This window comes from Paramisgurnus dabryanus, chromosome 13, assembly GCF_030506205.2.
Source record: "Paramisgurnus dabryanus chromosome 13, PD_genome_1.1, whole genome shotgun sequence".
Taxonomy (NCBI): Eukaryota; Metazoa; Chordata; class Actinopteri; order Cypriniformes; family Cobitidae; genus Paramisgurnus; species Paramisgurnus dabryanus.
The window spans coordinates 5,137,580-5,144,301 of record NC_133349.1 but is presented as its reverse complement, the minus strand read 5'-3'; the positions used below and the strand labels follow the sequence as shown (position 1 = coordinate 5,144,301).

Here is a 6,722-nt window from a genome sequence, read left to right as displayed (position 1 = left end):
CGATATTCAAAAAGTACATACCTCAAAGAAAACGATGACGCGAGTTATCGTCTCTAACGTTCGAGGACTACAAAAAACACTCGGATTGTAGGCAACAGTTTACTTCCTGGGATTAGTGACGTAGATAAGACCAACATTATCATAGTTCAGCCCTCTCTGCTTTGCTTGGGTACGCCCTCAAAGACGGCGAAGAGAGCTAAAATGGCAGAGGTTGGGAGTCCCTGCTTTGACTCTGTTTGCAAACTCTTGTTTCATCGTTTAAGCGATTAAATCTCTCAAGTAGACACTGTCTCTTTAGATGTGAGGGCAAAATAGCACTTTATGGACTTCCACAGAGGACATCATGTTTAATACGGTTCCGGAAAAATCCAGTCAGAAGTTGTTCACGGAGTTTTCACAATAACTGCTTCTCATGAACCGAAGCTGGATTTGCGCGACGTCTCCTCCTGAAAGTTGGATTACCGTGCACTTCTGGATCACAGGCTGTAAGTATTCATGTTTATTATTTGCCTTTTACTGTAAGTTACGTTACCGGTATCTGGAGCTTAACATTATGTGCGGGTAGAGCTAAGCTTGCAAGCTAATTGCTTTGTGTTGTATAATGTATTTCATAAACAACGTACCATATTTACACACGTGTATGTTGAATTATGCAGACTATCGTTTTTATCGATGTTTATTTAGACGTGTTTACAAACTTGCTAAGCTGTTCCAGCTAAACTGTTACCGGTAAAGTTTGTTCTCATGATCAAACTCAAGAAACTCTAAGTACAGATGATTTGTTTAAAGTTATATGTATTTTACTGTTGTATTTACTTGAAGCTTTCTTAGATTTTGAAACGAAGTAAACACGTAATGTGTGTTGCTAATGTTGGGCCATGTAATATGTAATACATTAACGTTTTAATGAATAGTCTAACGATTTATAGTCGTTGTACTCTATTGTTATAATATGTCTTTTTGACTGAATACATGTTTGTTTTATTTGTCTATATCCTAGATTCGCAGCTGGACACATCCTTCTACACTGTATGCAAACATGCAACATCATTACACACAGTACAAGGAGTTAGACTGGCATATGAGGAGCAAAGGTATGTAACACATATGATGTATTTAGCTAGTGAAACCCCTACCAGTCTTAAATGTATAACTGATGATGACAAAGTTTTTTTCTCTGCATAATCATAGGAACCCAGGCAGTAGCATCGTTTCACAATGTTTCCATCACCATCATCAGTGGATGCCTTTGCCGTCCGTAGCCTGAGATTTCAGATTTGCAGCAAAAAATTAGATTTTCCCATTTATTGGAATGCTGTGCAGGTATTTAAGTATTTTAGTAACTGTGTTAAATAAAGTAGTATTTACTTTTACAATAAATGTATTGCTTGATGTAGCAATAAATCCATTACAATGTCACCAAGCCGTAACAAAAGCAGGAGAGGGAAAGTACAAGGCTATGTTCCCAAAACACACAAGCTACATACTGTAAGCAGTAATGTTTTATTTCAAATACATTCATAATTAAAAACTCAATGTATGAAGCAGGGAAATAAATGATCAAAACAAAAGATTTATTGACTGCAATATTTGTACAGTTATGTGGATGATGTGATCAGGCTTGTGTTTGATGAGGTATTTGAAGATAAGCTGAAGTAATGGACCTGGCATCACAGTTTGAGAGACCTTCAAAGGAGGATGTGATTGCATGCCATCTTCAGTGCAGGGGTCGTCGGAAGCCAGCATTGTGACCGATCTGATCAGGAAGCTCCAAGCATATCTGGAGAACAACACACGACAGGATGATAACCTTATAGTGTCGTCTTAAATAGCACCAGCTGACAAAGCTTTGATATGCCATTTATCTGAATAGATAGCTGTAAGAAATGAATTGAACAATTTTTGAAAGAAGAGCACAATATGGTTACTAAAGTATGTTTATTTGTATATTGTTTAACATTTAAATATATATTTGTTATAAATAAATAAACTTTTGACTGACTACTATATTTTCTTTAAAGTTACATCTTTTGTTCTTTTGGGTACTTTGTTACTAGCCTAGAAATCTAGACGCACCCTAGCGGCCGCAAAATATATTTGCTGCCAGGGTTTAGTCTAGGCACTCACAATACACTTAACCGGTCCAAAAACCAAAATTTGGTCAGGCCAATCACATCGTGTGTAGCGTCTGTGGGGCGGGCTTAACATGATGACGACAGAGCTGCAACGGTTCCTACTTGAAAACAGAGAATGGCTGCTGCTGCTGGCGAACAGCTATCTTTTGAAGCGGCTTTGGCCGCGACTCTGGAGGACTTAGACTTATGTTTTTCTTTGAGAGAAGAGCAAATAAACCCTACTGAAGTCCTTTTTAAGCAAGAAAGATGTGTTTGGAGTTTTGCCGACTGGTTACGGTAACTACGTCACCTTCTTCGTTGCTCTGATCCGTCATAGCGCTATCCTATTGCGTGCAGAGGCATTTTGAGGGACAACCTTATATCCCGCCCCTTGCATTGAGCCGTTTGTGTGAAGAGTTGCCAGACCTTACATCTTGATGTAGGTCTGGCTAACCAGGCTACTTTGTTACTATAATGATACTTAAGTGTTATTGGTTTAAAAATGTAATAAAACTTACTCTAGTCCTGCGCCTCAAAGGCTTATAGTCGGTACAATAAATGTTCTGTATGTAGGGATTTAGACAATTTGTGCAAAACCTTGATGATGAATCATGCAGGTAAGAGGCCCTGGAACCTGTTGCATTCTCCTTAAAACCTAATAAGTAAAAACATAGCACTTATAAGTAAGCAGTCTTTCATAATAAAGTTTACCATAGTGAAATAATGTAGAACATTCATTTCAATTAATACTTTCTTTGTGCTACATTTGGTGTTTCCATATAGTTTGCACAGTAAAATAGTACGTAAGCAGTCTTTTATAATAAAGTTTACTATAGTAAAATAATGTAGAAATTACCAAGTGAAATTGTTTTATAATCATTTCAATGAATACTTTCTATGTGCTACATTTGGTGTTTCCATATAGTTTGCAAAGTAATGTAGTACGTTATAATTACCTTTTGGATGTCTTTGCAACACATTTTCTTCTTCGTTCAGCATTCTGGCAGAGCTAAGGACACCTAAAAAAGTTAAATCCAATCGCGTTCATCGATGGAGATCGTTTATATCGTAACGGCCGTCTGAACTCTTTGGATCGAACTCGAAGTGGTAAGGCAGTACAGACACCATTGTTTATAGAGAAATATAACGCTTGTTTACGTTGCCTGTGACTCTCAGTCAGAACCGGAAAACCCACGCGTAGTCAGGGGCGTAACCTTTCAAACACACGCCGAACCCAGTTGACCAATAACAGCAGAGTTGGGTATAACGCGTTACTATGTAACGCATTACTGTACTCTAATTACTTTTCCTGATAACGCAGTAACGTAACGCTTTACATTTTAAATGTATGTAATTTGATTACAGTTACCAATGACAACAAAATTACGTTACTAGCGTTACAAATTAAGTGTTGAAAAATTAATTAAAATGTATTTTAAAATGACGTTTTGCCGTTGCTCAGCAACGTCTGTTAACGAGCATGCTCGCAGAGTCTGTTAACGAGCATGCGCGCAGCGTCAGTTAACGAGCATGTGCATAATCACTCGTCGGAGACGCAAGAAAATGGATGCTGTGTGAGCGGTGGTTGATCATTCAAGTGGAATACAGACAATACATGCCCAAGAAAGTGGGCTTTGCGCGATGACATCTGGTCTGCCAGAAACGATTGTAAAGGTGTGTTTTTAAATTACTAATGTACAATAAGGTTTTCTTTGTTAACATTATTTAACTATGTTATTTAATCATGAGCTCAATGCGTGCACTTGCATTAATTAATCATATGTTTATTTAAACAATTACCAAAACAACTTTTGATTGTTATATTTAACGAACTAACAGGAATATTACAGTTTTTTTCAATCGCTAACGAGCGCTTATCCATACTTCAGATAATTTTTCTAAACACTTAACACAGAGTTCCACCTACAAAACACAATTGGCCAAACGCATAATTTTCTTCTCAAAAACACATTTTGTTAAATAAATACTAACTCTTCATTTATCTGCACATAATAACTTTACCAAAACACTGGAAATCTGACTCAAAATGAAATTATTCTTTCAAAGAATAACACTTCTTTTCACTTCACAGGGAACATGCAATCAATTAAAGTACACCAGGTTTCAAAATACTGGCTATTGTTGACATTACAAAAACTGCATAGACTTTTATGTTTCAGTTTTACAGGTATTTGCATGCAAAACATGTTTTACGTTTACGTTTTTACGCTAAATGTCTTGGTTGGGAACTGTGTGCCCACGTGTACAGCAATGTTCACATTCAAAAGCATTTCAGTAAAAAGCAGTTTTTCCCCTTACTCTTGACTACAGGAGGTAAAGTAGAAACACGATATGATAGAACAGAAAAAGTTTTACAGTATTGATCTTGATCATTTTTGAGGAGCTTTCCTCTTCCCCCAGAGGGTGGAAGACGTTGCATTCTTTAGAGGGACAAATTTTTTTACATATGCAGTACTGTATGACCTTATTGACATGTCAAGTGAGAATAGAAACAATCCATGTAAAATGCAATACTTACCTGTTGGTTTGTTGAAAGATGCGTATAATGGAGGCAACCTCCTAAAATTGGGCTGCACTCTTTCACCAGCCTCTCTTACTGAAATCAGTGAATTTCATCACTGACTAATGTTTTTGCAGCCCTTGGAATGCCACCACCATGCATTCTTATACCTCTACATTGCCCTCTCACTGGCCCTGCTCTTCTCCCTGGCCCTGCTCCTCTCACTGCATCTGCATCTCTCACTGCACCTCTCACTGGCCCTGCTCCTCTCACTGCATCTCTCACTGCTCCTGCATCTCTCACTGCACCTCTCACTGCACCTCTCACTTCTCCTGCTCCTCTCACTGGGCCTGCACCTCTCACTGCACCTCTCACTGCACCTCTCACTGCTCCTGCACCTCTCACTGGGCCTGCTCTTCTCCATGTGCCCCTTGCTTGTATGCTTCCTCGTCCAGACATTACAGTGTTTGTCTGTTTCTGTTTTCAAAAACATCACTCCTCAAAGTCCTGCTTTTACTGTATAAGTATCAATGTAAAAGAAAAAATAACCAAAGCCAGACTGGAATCAGCTGTGGTTTACCCAATATAAAGGTTTTTATACTGTATCTATAGTTTGGAATATTGTTTTTGCTATTGTGGGATGTTGTGTGTAAGCATTTGTAAATACTACAAAAACAATCCATAATTTTGGTGGGAGGTATAGCTTGTCTGTTATGAAAATGTAAGCATTGTGGAAATGTGTTTACTGACTGCATATTGTGTGAAAACGACATGAAATGTGTTAATGGTATGGCCACAAAAGACCGATGCTGTGCCAATTGTGTTTAGAGTTTTGAAAATGTGACAACTGATTGGAAAAACGCTTGTTAGCGACTGAAAAAAACTGTAACATTCTTTAACTTGACCAAAAAGCCCTCGCGAATGCGATACGTGTTAAAACTCTAGTTTCTGTCTCCGCGACCGCGAATGAATGTGCATAGATAGATAGATAGATAGATAGATAGATAGATGTTAATAAATGTAGAATGTTTAATGAGAAATGTTAAACATGTGTAACTTATTATAAAAGCTACAAATATTTCTGCATCATTATGGCCAGCAATTTTAGGATAGTGCAAATCACACCAAAATAGCTTTAAGCATTCAAATATGACCTTCGGTGTCTCGTCTCTTGTCTCCGCCCCCTTCTTCTCCCTGTTAATAAATTAGTTCATTACCCTCACTCGTTTTCTCCTTATCCTGTTTAGTTTTTCATATTTAATGCCATTGTGTTCTTAGTCCTGTGCTCGTTCATTTTGTACTGTTACTGTGTGATTCTGTCTAGTGTTAGAATCATAGTCAAGTCTAGTTTAAGTCATTTGTCAGTATTCCGTGTTTGTTCTGCCCCCACGTGGGCTCTTGTCTTGTCTGTGTTATAATAAAGTGTTTTCTGTTCACCCCCTTCATCGCCTGCGTTTGGGTTCATCCGTCCTTGTTTCTGACAGTTTCACTTTGTAGCTTTTTTACATTTGATGTTGTCAAAGTAACTTAAAAATAAAGTAATTAGTAATTAGATTACTTTTTGCATGTAGTAATCAGTAATGTAATCAAATTACAATTTTAAAGTAGTAATTAGTAATTTGTAGTGGATTACTTTTTTTAAGTAACTTACCCAACACTGAATAACAGTTGAGTAATCATCTGACCAATCCGAGTACACTAGACATTTTGGGAGGCGGAGACAGGAACTAAATCCGAGCGTTTTCCAGACAGGGAGAATTCGGTGAGGTATGTAAGCAATTTATAAGACTCACAATGCATTAGTTCAAGTTTTAATAACATGTATGTACTATGGGATATTACAATAACGTGCTAACGTGCTAATTTATTAGCATAATAGGTGCTCTTTAATAAAGAAAGCTTATTGGCTTAAATTTATGGCGTAGCAAAATTGCATAATCTGAACACCCCTATTTATTAAGCTAAAATGGTAGAGACTTGTGTCACAGAGTGACTATTGGAGGGCGGAACCAAAAGTGACAGAGATTGGTTCCGCCTGAAGATGCATTTAACGACACACCAGTACTTCCTGGTTTCCAGGGCAACAC

At 37.7% G+C, this 6,722-nt stretch overlaps 1 long non-coding RNA gene across 1 annotated transcript; it reads left to right on the top strand.

Annotated features, from left to right (window-relative positions):
* Positions 1 to 227: 227 nt before the first annotated feature.
* LOC135717717 (uncharacterized) lies at positions 228 to 1,689 on the top strand. Its single transcript, XR_010520351.2, has 3 exons — positions 228 to 485; positions 1,001 to 1,094; positions 1,192 to 1,689. It is a non-coding gene; the product is annotated as an uncharacterized lncRNA (long non-coding RNA).
* Positions 1,690 to 6,722: the final 5,033 nt, after the last annotated feature.